The following is a 13,706-nucleotide window of genomic DNA, read 5'->3' on the forward strand; positions in this document are numbered from 1 at the left end:
GTATTCAAATGTCCCCGTTACCAAAAACGTTAATCGTGATGGAAAGTCACACACCCCCAACAAAAACACAACCCTAAACCTACCTAATAGTATTAACAAATGCAAAACACGATAAAGAGGTATTTACTGAAACAAACGTGCTATTCTAAATTCTTTATGCATGGGGTTTGACCTGTTTGGTCACACAGTAGTTTCACGGGATTTTGTACCGGAATGCTTCACTTCACAAGTACAAACCTACTGCATTTGCAAACTCATACATATAAAGCTGTGTATGTGACACTAACATTAAAAAATTATAATTTTTCAAATCTCACAGCATTGTGAGAAGATTCGGCTTTCTTAATTGAAACTTTGGCCCTGTAAAAATGGGCCTTTGCTTGGGCCCCCATAACGATTTAAGGTTTTTAAAAAAAAAATATATATATATATATTTATAAAGATTTTTCTTTCTAAAGTAAATATGCATATAATGTAGTTAATAATACATGTAAAGTGAATACATTTTAAATTGTTATTGTAAGTAAATTAACAAATCAAAACAAACTTAACGTCTCCCTCAATCTCATTAGCGTAAGAATTGTCGCGTGATGAATCTGCATTTTGGTGGATAATAGACTTATAATGCTTTCCTGTTGTGTGGCATAAAATGATATTCAGTGTTTTAAACAATGTATACAAACTGCATAGAGATCTGGAGACAACACATAACTCAGATGAAGATATCAATGCCGTGTTTAATGACACTGGACTCTGACAATCAGATAAAGGTGATCCACAGGACGCAGCCATTTTAGCGTCTCAGTGTCCTATTTTTATGCTGCACATTTACATCCAAATGTTATTTAATTTACACAGAACAAAACCTCAGAATAGATTTTAGAATTTAAACTGTTTATCTTCTATTCAGTAAGACTAAATAGAAAGTATGCGCCTGCTGTTCACTCCTTGATTTGCTTAATAAAAGCCTCCTTTGAGATCGTTTTGACAGACATATTTATTGTGCATTTTCAACGTGTTTATTACTATGTTTAGTGTGGCAAAATAGAAGCACAGCCGTAATTCACCTGCAATGTATGTGGTTGCCGTGACAACCTCATGCACTTGTTGTTGCTGCTGCTGTTGCTCTATGCAATCAAAGACTGAATTTGTAGATTTATAATAGCAAAACTAAAATTTGCTATTTAAAAGGTGTTTAAAAGTACACCCGACCAAATTGACTGGCCTGGTTTGGCCCCCAAAGCTCAACTCAAGCTACGCCTATGCCTGTAAATCATAATTTGTATGAGAAGGAATAAAAGTTTTACTGCCTCTAGTGTTCTTGTCAACTGGAAAATACAGAGATTAATTTGTTTATGTACGTTTTTGGAGTTTTGCAGAATTGTAGGTAGAAGGATAGAAGGTAGAAGGATGCAGTACTAGAAACAGCAAATTTAAGGTAAGATCCTTATAGGGGCTGCAGAGTCAAAAAAAAAATCATTAAATAAAAAAACAGGTTGTGAAAAAAAAAAATATTAAAAAGACTTTAAGGATTAAGGAAAATAATTAGTTGTTAAACCAAGAATTAAAACATCAGGAACCCTTTAGTTTCTAGGGCCATCATTTTCCAGAACTGCAAACTACCTGGAGTCTCCAGAGGTTCAAGGTGTCAGGTTCTCAGAGGCTTTGCTAAGGTAAAGAATCTTAAAACATGGCCCCCACTTCATAAGAATCACAAGCTAAAGTGCCGTGAAATACATGAAGAAGATGAAAGCAATGCATATAATTAGAAGACAAGGGATCTTTAGAGAGAAAAAAAAAGAAAGAAAGAAAAGGAGAGAGGACTCTGTGCTGTTTCAGACCAGTGATTAACTGGTGTGATTCTGATGATTTCTAAGAAAATTTACAAAAGCCATCCTCTCTAGACTGAGCTGTTACTGCTGTCATATCAAGTCTTCAGAGGACAATTACATTAAAGGACCATTAATGAATGCCTGCAAAAGTGCTTGGTCAGTACTCATCTCAGCATAAAACCTTTTTTCAGACTGTATAAAAAAGTGACATCAGTGCATTGCTAAAAAAAAAAAAAAAAAACGGTAGATGCCTCCTCCCACAACCAAACCAGCCTGATTTTTGAGACGAACATTCAAACCCAAAATACACTAAGCTTTTCACTTGGCCGCCTCATGAAGTGGGTGGTTTGTTACCTTGTGTAAATGCCGCATGCATTAGTCTTGCCTGCACCAGTGCAGAAAGCACAAGGTGACTGTGGCTGTCTCCAAACCTCACCCTCCACTGCCCGCAATACATCAGCAGATGCTTGCAGCCGCCCTGCCTAAAAGACAGCTGGGGATGCTGGGGCCCAGAGACCCCCGCTCTGACCCTGCCACCTGCTGCCCTATGATAGATGATGATGTCCTAATATTCGAAGCGCCACAGAGGTGACAGATAACACCTCCACTGGGTGTGGGGAAGCTTATCGAGCAGAGGCGGCAAATCTCATCAGCTGTAGAAAGGCGTATTTAAATTGCTTGGCTGGGTTGTGTCGATATTGAATTGCAGCCAGCTAAAAGTGTGAGGTTTTAATGTAATCACAAGAAGCGGCGAAAATGCCAGGGGAACATTTTATTCGCAGGTGCCTCTTGAGTTATTGACAGAGAGTTGAGCTAGGGAAAAATTACAGGGTAAATGTCTTATTTCCAAGGAAAAATCAAATATGAAGGTATCTTGTATGTATTATCTTGGCTGAGTAACCTCTACTCTCAAAAGAGCTGATCTTTTTTGACCACAGTAATGGACATTTCTGGAAGATTTGTTTGAAGAGTATGGCAAACTTGTTGCCTCTGAAAGTTTGGCCATCTTTCCCAGGTTTTCTTTGATTCAGGTAATGACGTTTACTGTTTCAAAAGAGTACATTGAGGACTTGAGAGGGAATTTCATGGAGGCCACCACCAGGCCACAGGGTACAGGGTTTGATTCTGTGATCTGCTTTTTTAAAACTTCATGGACATTTGAACAACCGCACACTGTGGTTATCAGCCCAAAACCTTTTGAAATGAGCAAATGGTGTCACTAAACGGGACAGTTGTGTGTCTTTTCCTATTTGACTGCAGTGGCCCATGTAGGGTGATTTGTTCAAGCTTAGCTTTTTACAAAAAGGGTAAAGTGACCTCTATAAATGAATGTATGACCAGATGAACCATACATGATATTTTTTTTTTCAATCAATTTGTTTATATATATATATATATATATATATATATATATATATATAATGTGGCGAGTCAGCTGCCTCCTCCCTGATAATCACCGGCCCCCCGTCCTAAATCGCCGCCCTTCACCAGGCTCCCGATAGGAGTGGGTGTGGGAGAGAGGAGGGGCGCTGGACGAGTCAGGGCTGGCGGCGTGTGATGGGGCACACCTGAAGGAAATGGAGCCTCATCACCGCCGCTGTTTAAAAGCCCAACGCACCTCTCCTCGGGAGACCGGTCTCTTCCCCGTGCATGCACACTGGTGTCCTCGTGGGTCCAGGAAGGGTGCGTTGAGGGACTCCCGCGCCACCAGAGACGTGAGCTGCCGGACCTGCGGTCCGGTCGAGAACCGCACCCGTCTACACGGCCGTCGGGCCAGGATGCCGGGCCGTCCATCCCCTGCAAGCGCCGCGGCCAGCGAGGAGGATGAAGCCGCTAGAAAGAAGCCGCCGCCCCTCGCGCCCCGGACCGAAGAGGGGAGCGCGTGCGGCCGCCTCCCACACTCCGCCCCTTACCTGGACCCTTCCTCCATGAACACTGCCAGACCCCCACGTACCCCGCAGCACGACGAGGACACCAGATTCCCTGTTGTTTTGGACACTGTTCCCCTTTTGGACACTTTATTCCCCCCTTGTTTTGGTTTTTCTGTTAAATAAAAACCTCTCCGAGGCCTGACGCCACGCCCACTGTGTCTGTCGTTGGCTCGTCCCGTCACAGTGGTGGAGAATGCGGGCAAGGCGGAGCCTAGACAGCGCAGTTGGGAAACACCTGATGACGTCACTCCCTCTCGTTTGCAAAAGTGCGCGTACCCGGACTGGGACGGAGAAACGGAGGAGACGGCCTCCCAACCACACAAAAGGGTGTAAGTGACTTCTCTTTTAACGGTCATTTTACCCCTGTGGTTGGTTGAGGCTGTCGACTAAATCCCGTTTCCTCTGTCCCTGTTCCGGCGCGCTGCGAGAGGGAGGACTGCCCGGAGAGGAATCCCCACCCCGCCCACTCCGACCGTATGGGGCCTGGTTGAGGAAGGTAGCACTCCCGTGTGGGCTGCGCCCTGAGGACGGGGATGTCGCTTGGGGGGGGGGAATGTGGCGAGTCAGCTGCCCTCCTCCCTGATAAATCACCGGGCACCCCCGTCCTAAATCGCCGCCCTTCACCAGGCTCCCGATAGGAGTGGGTGTGGGAGAGAGGAGGAGGGGCGCTGGACGAGTCAGGGCTGGCGGCGTGTGATGGGGCACACCTGAAGGAAATGGAGCCTCATCACCGCCGCTGTTTAAAAGCCCAACGCACCTCTCCTCGGGAGACCGGTCTCTTCCCCGTGCATGCACACTGGTGTCCTCGTGGGTCCAGGAAGGTGTGCGTTGAGGGACTCCCCGCGCCACCAGAGACGTTGAGCTGCCGGAACCCGCGGTCCGGATGAGAACCGCACCCGTCTACACGGCCGTCGGGCCAGGATGCCGGGCCGTCCATCCCCTGCAAGCGCCGCGGCCAGCGAGGAGGATGAAGCCGCTAGAAGAAGCCGCCGCCCCTCGCGCCCCGACCGAAGAGGGGAGCGCGTGCGGCCGCCGGACTCCGCCCCTTACCTGGACCCTTCCTCCATGAACACTGCCAGACCCCCACGAACCCCGCAGCACGACGAGGACACCAGATTCCCTGTTGTTTTGGACACTGTTCCCCTTTTGGACACTTTATTCCCCCTTGTTTTGGTTTTTTCTGTTAAATAAAACCTCTCCGAGGCCTGACGCCACGCCCACTGTGTCTGTCGTTGGCTCGTCCCGTCACTATATATATATATATATATGCTATTCTTTTTCTTCTTCTCTTCACTAGGACTTTTGTGCTTTAATACCAGGAGTTCCTGTGAGGGATGTGATGGTGTAATGGATGTGTAAGAACGATGTCAGAGGGAGGGTCTCAGAGAGAGATGAAGAGTGCGTGAATCTTAATGGCTTCAAAAACCAAGCCACTACGGGCCGCTTCCTCTTGCATTCCATGTCCAAACCAAAAGCCAACAAGAACAGAGAGCTGCAAAGTGCTTTGATGAATAAATGCTTTTTCATCCGTGACATTGGCAGGGTTATGTGGGACACCATTTGACTTAAAGGCCATTCTAATTATCACTGAAATGTCTCAGAAAAGCAAAGCCAATCATGTCTTTGAGCAACTGCACTTGAACATGTTGAGGAATGGTATTTTTTATTTTTATTTATTTTAATGTAACAAAATGCCATAATGCAATAAAACGTACCTAATTAATGGTTCAGTGGTTCAGTTATTTGGTTCAGCTATTTATAGAAAAGTTCCAAATTGTGATGCTGTAATTTTAACCAAAAGCAATATTACAGTGACTAAAGACTCATTATATTTGGCAATTTTATCTAAACCACCATCGACAGAGCTGTCATGTTTTGTTAATTTTTAGAAGGCTATACTTCACAGAGCGGGGTCTTGAAGGGTTGCCATGTCCACTACTTGAAGGCGACATTTATTAAAAGTCTCTGGGATTGTTGTCAAGGTATATGTAATGCATTAAGAGTCATGTAACCATCATCAGTAACTTCTGAGGGGCAGTACGTTTAGTTCGCAGTTCATTTAGCCGGCCCTAGCTCGGTTGGAAGAGGTGGGCCAGAGTACGGTTCAGTTGGGCTCGGGCACGGTACACAAATGTGAGCGCTAAACGCTCTGGATCGCTGAACTTCTGATACGTGCAGCATGATTGCGTTAATATTTCTGAGTGGCAAAAGTGATAAAGCAATAAATTATAAGAGGGCTATGTGTTACCTCATTCCAAACAACTCAAAATAATAAACCACAAAGTTAACAAAAGCATGCACTCCACAGTGCTGCGCGAGAGTGCTTCTCTGCTGTCTCCACATGCTAATAACAGTAGTTTGTGAATGTTGACGTTTAGCCTAAAAACTGTTCATGTGCGCTCTGCTGTCTTAGGCCCTCCCCAAATGCTCTCATTGGTTGAGAAATGTGATGACACCCATCCCAAACCAATACTGATCAACATCCCACCCCTCGTGACCCATGGTTTGTCTGCATGTGTATTCAGAGCCAGTGAGGACTTTCATAATAATAAAATAAATTGCGTTAATGCATGGTAAAATAATTGTTGGCTTTAATCAATTAATGGGTTGACGCAATAATAATAATAATAATAATAATAATAATATATGATATTTAGGCAAATATACACATCTGAATTCTGTTCAAAAGTTACACCCCTGGCTCCTAATGCATATTTTTTTTCTTTCTGAAGAATCAGTGACCATTTGGACATTTTGTAGTAGCTGTGTATGAGTCCACCAGTTGTCCTCAGTGTGAAAAGATGGATTTCAAAATCATAGTCGTTGTTGGAAAGGATAAAATGGTGAGAAAAAAAAAATACAGGAAAATTTAAGTATTTGTGGGACCTGAAGAATTTAGCAACCATACTGATTTGAAACTGTGATTTTTTTTGCACCATGCATGCACACACACACACACACACACACACACACACACACACACACACACACACACACACACACACACACACACACACACACACACAAAATATTAAAAAGAAGAAGAAGAAGAAGAATGATAACATGATAACAATGATGATGATAACACTGACACAGTTCCACAAAATATTAAGCAGCACAACTGTTTTCAAAATTGATGATAATACAAAATGTTTATTGAGAATATTAGCATATCTCGGACAAATTAGCATATCTGAATGATTTCTGAAGAAACGTGAGACACTCAAGACTGGAGTTATGATGCTGAAAATTTAGCATTACCATCACATGAAAAAACAATGACATGTGATACTTAGGACGAAAAAGGCAGGAGGGAACAAAAAAATATGTGCTGAGGTTTTCATAATAATAGAAAACCAAACATGAACAGAGTCCAGGGATGCCAAATCCAGGGACACATAAACACATCAAAAATCTTACAATGAAACACAGGGAAAATGAAATAAAAGAAGGGTAAATAAATAAACAAGGGTCACCTGTGGACACAATCAAGGGCAACCAATCAGGACTGAAGCTACAATTGGACAACAAAAACCAGTACAGTAAATACAACAAAGAAACAAGAATATCAACAAAGTCCAATACATAATGACATTAAAATCTAAAAATTGGAATATTAAATAGAAAGCAGTTATTAAGTCTTGATTTGGTTTTGGGGTTTGCAAGCACAGATTTTACAGGACATTTCAGAGTGGCGTGTGTTTTTATGTATGTATGTATTTATTTATTGCATGTTCCGTGGGCAGAAATGATTTAAATGAGTGACTTTGTGACTTAACAATATGTTCTAAATATTTGAAGAAGTGTGTGGTAGTGCAAACAAGAAGTTTGTTGTCTTTTTTGTTTTGTTTTTATGTAAGTGTTTTCTGTTAAATAGAATATCTCCTTTTAGATTGGACTTTGAGCTTTGTAACCTTGCAGATCATTTTTATGCTTAAACTGCAACATCACACTAACTAAAATTGAAAAAGTGAAAAAAGCAGAACAGGACCCCTTTAAAATTTATGGATGTATGAACACAGAAGTGTTTTGTTTTTCTTATGTTAGTAGATTGTGCAACAACTTATACTTTTTATTATAATTATAAAAAGTGCGAATGTTGCTGGTCTGCACTGCTAGAATGTTAGGGTGAGCATTGTTGTGCGGTTGCTAAGGTGTTCCGAGAGCTAGTTGGCTGTTAAAGTGTTTTTGGGTATTGCTAGATGTGATTTACTTTAGTCAGTGATAGTTCACCAATACTTTGGGAACATATTTAATGCATAATTAATCAAGGCTTCCCAGCATGTTTGGCCGTTGAAGACTGTAACCCAGGCAACAATAATCTGTTCAAGTGTTCAATGAGAATAGGCTGTTATTTCACAAAGAGCTAAAAGTGAGAGGGAGGCATAAAAGAAAGTTTCTTCAAGCTTATTTACAATTCATAGCAATATGGCCAATTTATTTCACTCCGTCTTTGACAGCTCGTTTTATGTTCCCAATAATAGATAAAAGATAAAAACTTTGACAAGGTGCAAACGGCAGTGTGGATGAATCAGAATTGTGAGGATATGCAAGGTTTAATTCAGATGTGAAAGTAGTACATGATCTAGACATGTACTGTAATTAGAGTGGAATATCACATCAGGCATGTTTTATAAACAGGGATTTTGCTCTGTCATGCTAAAGTAAACCAGTTTTATGGTTTTTAATCTCCCATAGTTTCTTTAAAAGAGAGAGGGAGAGAGAGAAAATACTTGATAGTCTGCTTGTATATGCTACAAAAAAAGAAAACAGAAAAAAAAAATCACTTAATTCTGTCACTTTTATTCAGTCAAGTGGCAGTTATGAGGTTGATGCCTCCAGTGAGTTGGTGTCTTTCTTCAGTTTTGATCACTCCTCATAATTCCACTCAGTGTTCAGCTGTTTTGTTTGACAGCAAGCTGTTTGAAATGAAATCAAGCAGCAGTTTGAAGGCAGTGTGGAATGGGTTTGGTGGTAAGGTCAGTTGACAAGTTCATCAGACAGACCCGTCTGGGTCAAAGTGGCATCTCTGTTCTCATCAAATCATCTATTTGTGAATGTCTTTAGGAATGCCTTCTAAGTTTAATTAGACAAGAGAGTCAGTCAGTTGCAGAAACTCCAGATGGCAGACTAGAATAATTATTATGGGCGAACCTTCAAAGTTGCAGAGTTTTATTCCAAACGTGTATGTCCATTGACAGAAAAGTGAATCTTTTGCATGGGAGTCCTCATTAGCATCATGTTCACATCATTTCTCCTCCAGCTCAACTTAAAGGATAGGTACCCAGAATGAGGCTTATATATATATATATATAGATAGATAGATAGATAGATAGATAGATAGATAGATAGATAATTAATATTATATATATCAATTGGCTCACAGACTAGAAACCTTGGAAGTTTGAGAAAAAATAGATAAATGGCAATAATGATGTTAATGGCTTGAGGCTTTGAAAATGCAGTGTTATACGGATTTGTTTCTTCGATTATGGCAGCTTGTCATGGTTAGACAGTGGCAGATCGATGTTGTCAGTCTCATTTGAAAATAGACACATGATTCTAATTGGAACAGTCAAGCTCTCCAGGTCCAAAATAACATTAATAATTTAATTCCAAATTAAATCCAAGCCAGTCAAAACAGGGCTGTGTGATGAAAAAGGTGTACAATAATAAAAATGTTCTTTGAAGATAAAAAAAAAAAAAGTATAGAATTGTGTGTAATAGCAACATTGTTTTGGTTAAACCATATGTGAAGATTAGGCCTGACATTTTTTTTTTTAAATATTAAAGAGCACCTGTTATGCAAAGTCCACTTTCACAAGGTGTTTGGACAGAAATGTGCGTCCTTGGTAGTTCGGACTGGACAAGTTCGACTCGGGAGTATGAACTCCTGAAGACGAGTGGACTCAAGTTAATCCTGCAAATGGAACAGCAGCGTACTTGTTAATGTCACTCAGCTCGCCTTGGATAATCAGGTTATCCTCATATTTACAATAAGACAAAATATAATATCAAACACACTGCTTTTTCGTTGTCATTTAAACATATTGATAGCCACAAAAATGTAGCAGGCAATGCAGACATTCTTATCTTCACTGCATGTATACTCAAAACAAAATGTAAAACAAAAACACACACACACACACACACACACACACACAAAATGAGTGTGTGTGTTTGTGTGTGTGTGTGTGTGTGTGTGTGTGTGTGTGTGTGTGTGTGTGTGTGTGTGTGTGTGTGTGTGTGTATATATATATATATATACTCTGATTATCTTCACTGTATGTATAAATGTATGACATAAGACACTACGCTGACTCTTTTTAATAGCCAATAAACATGTATAAGTATGAAATATAAAAGGCTTATATAATAGGAAATAAAGACAAAAGCAAACAATTCAGTGCTGTGCGACAGTAAAGATAAATATATAAATTTATGAAACTAAACACTCATCCAAAACGGTATGACCAGGAAGAAAATAATAAAATCATGAGACCAAATATTACCTGTTAGATTTACCCAACACAAATTATATATCATGTTTAACCACTAAAGACACATCACAGCCAGCGGCAAATGTCAGAAGGACTAGCCGAGGTGAGGCTGCTCTCAGCAGGTTCATGAGCACTGAGTGCCTGGTGATTACCTGGAGCTTATATCTCCGAAATTGGCGAAGCAAATTTTCAAATAGGCACTATCTTTAAAAATAAACCACAGATTTGGGTTTTTAACAACTACATTCTCGGATTAAAAACACTTAAAACTACATTTCATGGCACGATAATAATAATATTTAGAAAATTATGCAGGTTTTCTCCTGCGCCATGCTTGTTAGTTGGTGTAAAATACATTGTGGGATACCTGCTCCCTCAAGTTCGCACAAGTCACCTCTTGATGCATCCTCGATAAAAGTGGTGGAGCAAGAACACTTCCGGGGATTTGAACTGTACTTAGCTAGATGTGAACTTTGAATTGGAACAGTACTTCGGCAACGACTGATGATGTTTCACAAGTCCACAAGAATGTGAGTGCAGAAAAGAACGCATATTTAGAGTCTGGTTCGTACATGTATGGCTGAATACTGGTCCACTCACTCTCGCTCATGTTGCTTGTTCTTTCTGTTTATTGCCATACGCAAAGCAGATTTCTAGGCTCCACCCCCTTCTGGAGTCGGACGGGAAGTTCCAGCTCATTTTCATGTAATGGAACACACCCCTAAAACAGCACTTTTTAGACCCGCTCCAAAAGAAAACACTTTTCAACATGTTATAATAAATTATCTGTATGGTATTTTGAGCTGAAACATCACAGGCACATTCAAGAGTGTCATAACTTTACTTAACATTGTATGTATATTTGAAAGTTTAAAATGTACTTTTTTTTTTTTTTTTTTTTCATTTGCTGTTACTCTCAGCTGCGCTGTTGTACCAGTTCTATCAAAGTTAGCTGAAGTCAGCTGAAAGGTGTAAAATTTACTCACATTTTACATGAGAAACATCTGTCTTCCACCAGTTTGTCTATTACAGCCTTTCCCTGCCTCCCTCCTCAGATCAAAACCATTCAATGTTTTCAAATGGTTCTCAGTGGCTTGAGCACAGCTGTAACTTCGGCTGGTTATGCATCCTGTTAAAAAATAAATAAATAAATAAATACATAAAAATATAAAAAAAAAAGGCTATGAATAGTTTGTTTGAGTGAATCAAACACACAGTACAGCACAACCACTGTAGCACATGAACAGCTCTTAGCTGGATTATTTGAATTCGCAAATCATTTAAAAGGACTCACAAAGTCAGGAGTGGGGTTTATCAGGCCACCGAATCATTCACTGGACGAACTCAACTTGAACACTATTATATTAACCCTGGCAAAATATTTTGTAATTTCTTTCTAATATTAGCATATTCATGAACATTGGTGAATTGTTGGCGACTTTAATAGATGTTTTATTTAACCTCTTAAGCACAGGGCTATTTTGGGGATTTCCGCCTGGCATTTTTCCTACCCAAATTCAAAAGCTTCCCATACCCACATGCAGAGGTGTACATACAAAAGTTTGGTATCATTTTACAGGAAATCCTTTGAAATTACATAAAACACTGTTGAAATTGATAAAAATGGTTTTATATGTTGTCTGTGTTATAATAAATGGAAAAAAGGCGCTTTTTGATTTTTTTTTTTTTTTATAAACTGAAGTTTGAAATTGTATAGCTCAGGTTCTGAGAGGTCCAGCATCCTGCAAACAATTGTATTTGTTTCCAGCACATGTCAGCTAATAGAGGAAAAAGGAAATTTGTTTCTATCATAATCTATGCAAAAGTTATTCTATTCCATCTAAAGGGAGGAATAATACCCTTTTCGTATACATTTTCCGCCTACCCACATTTGAAGTCTATTCATACCCACATACAATAGAATAAATGCAATATCTTTATATCCTTTTACAGAAAACCCTTTGAAGTGACATAAAAAGCTGCTGTTTGTGACAAATAGTATTATTTATGTTGTTTCCCATATGATGAACCACCTCAATACAATGTGCTTTTTTGTGTGTGTGTGTTTTCAGAACAGTCTTTGAAAGAGGATAAGTCACACTGCAAACTAGCAAACTGCCTTAAATTATTAAATATATCTGGTCTATCACAATCTAAAATAGAATCCACAATCTCCAGCTTCATATCATTTCATTTATGTCCATTCTGCATTGGTGTAATGATGTGGAGATCTTACCTGTCCTCAATCATCTGTAATATTTCATATTCCAGCCTCCCTTCTGTTTTTGACGCATTATCAGCGCTTATCCGCTGCCCGAAGCTTGTACACGACCTTCGGAACGTCAACAAACGAATATATGTTCATCCACACAGTACTGTAATAATCCATGTGTATTTACTGTACTTTCACTGAGATGCATCATGTACTGTACTTTTGTCAATAAACAGTTGCTAGCGGAGCTTACACGCTTCAGAATAAAGAGTCACTCACCAGATGCGCGTCCTGTCCTCTCGTATAGCCTCACCAGATGCGCGTCCTGTCCTCTCCACGGCGACGGTGGTCATCCATAACTTGTAGTATGATTATTATACATTTGATAATCACCGCGACGCGAGTTATTCCGCGTGTGATCTTTGTTTACTGACCTAAGAACTCAATATCCCATCAGCCAGCGCTTCACCGGCTGAGGAGGATGTGGTCATCACTGTCCACTCCATCCCCCCGCTGTTGACGCAGAGGTGTCAAATTCAGCAGCTCTGAGTGGAGCACACAGCTCAGACTGACAGCTGAAGGGACAAATAGTGGTTCACAAAAGAGATCAGATCGATATATCAGAAGAAAGCCGCTTAGGCTTGTCTTATGATATGAAGAGCGCTTCTGTCTCAAAAAGTCCGTCTTTATGTTTGAGCGCGTCTGGACATAACGCTTTATATCTCACCAATGGAAGCACGCAGAAACGTAAAAATGTTCTTGTTTGAAAGAAGAGATTCTAATCTAAAAGATTATATCGAGTATATAGGTATGTGTGGCTGTTTGCGGCTAACTGAAGCGGTGCTAAGATGGATAAATAATAATTTGCAATGAGGTGAGAAATTTTACATCGCGATTCTGTTGAAGATCATTCGATCTGTGATTGTAAAAAAAAACAAAAATACACAAAATAAAAATCCTTATAAAAAAATATTCCTAATCATAAAACACAAAACTAAATATTTGAAAAATATTTTAAATACACATTCTTATGAAAAAATATTCCTAATCGTTAGACGGAAATTTGTGTGGGGGGGAAATATATTTCTTAGCTTAATTTTACTACTTTATTAATCATAAAACCCCAATTAATGGTATTCTTTGTAAAGAAAACACTCTAAACTTTCAAATGAACCCATATATGGGCTGATACCATATAAGGAAGGCTTTGCAAATGAAACACGAACATTTT

General features: G+C 40.0%; 1 long non-coding RNA gene across 1 annotated transcript; it reads right to left on the reverse strand.

Annotated features, from left to right (window-relative positions):
* Nucleotides 1-12,551: 12,551 nt before the first annotated feature.
* Nucleotides 12,552-13,395, reverse strand: LOC122147586. Its single transcript, XR_006161683.1, has 2 exons — nucleotides 12,789-13,395; nucleotides 12,552-12,595 (listed from the first exon to the last, which is right to left on the reverse strand). It is a non-coding gene; the product is annotated as an uncharacterized LOC122147586 (long non-coding RNA).
* Between the last annotated feature and the right edge of the window lie 311 nt (nucleotides 13,396-13,706).

Source organism: Cyprinus carpio, chromosome A14 (genome assembly GCF_018340385.1).
Source record: "Cyprinus carpio isolate SPL01 chromosome A14, ASM1834038v1, whole genome shotgun sequence".
Lineage (NCBI taxonomy): Eukaryota > Metazoa > Chordata > Actinopteri > Cypriniformes > Cyprinidae > Cyprinus > Cyprinus carpio.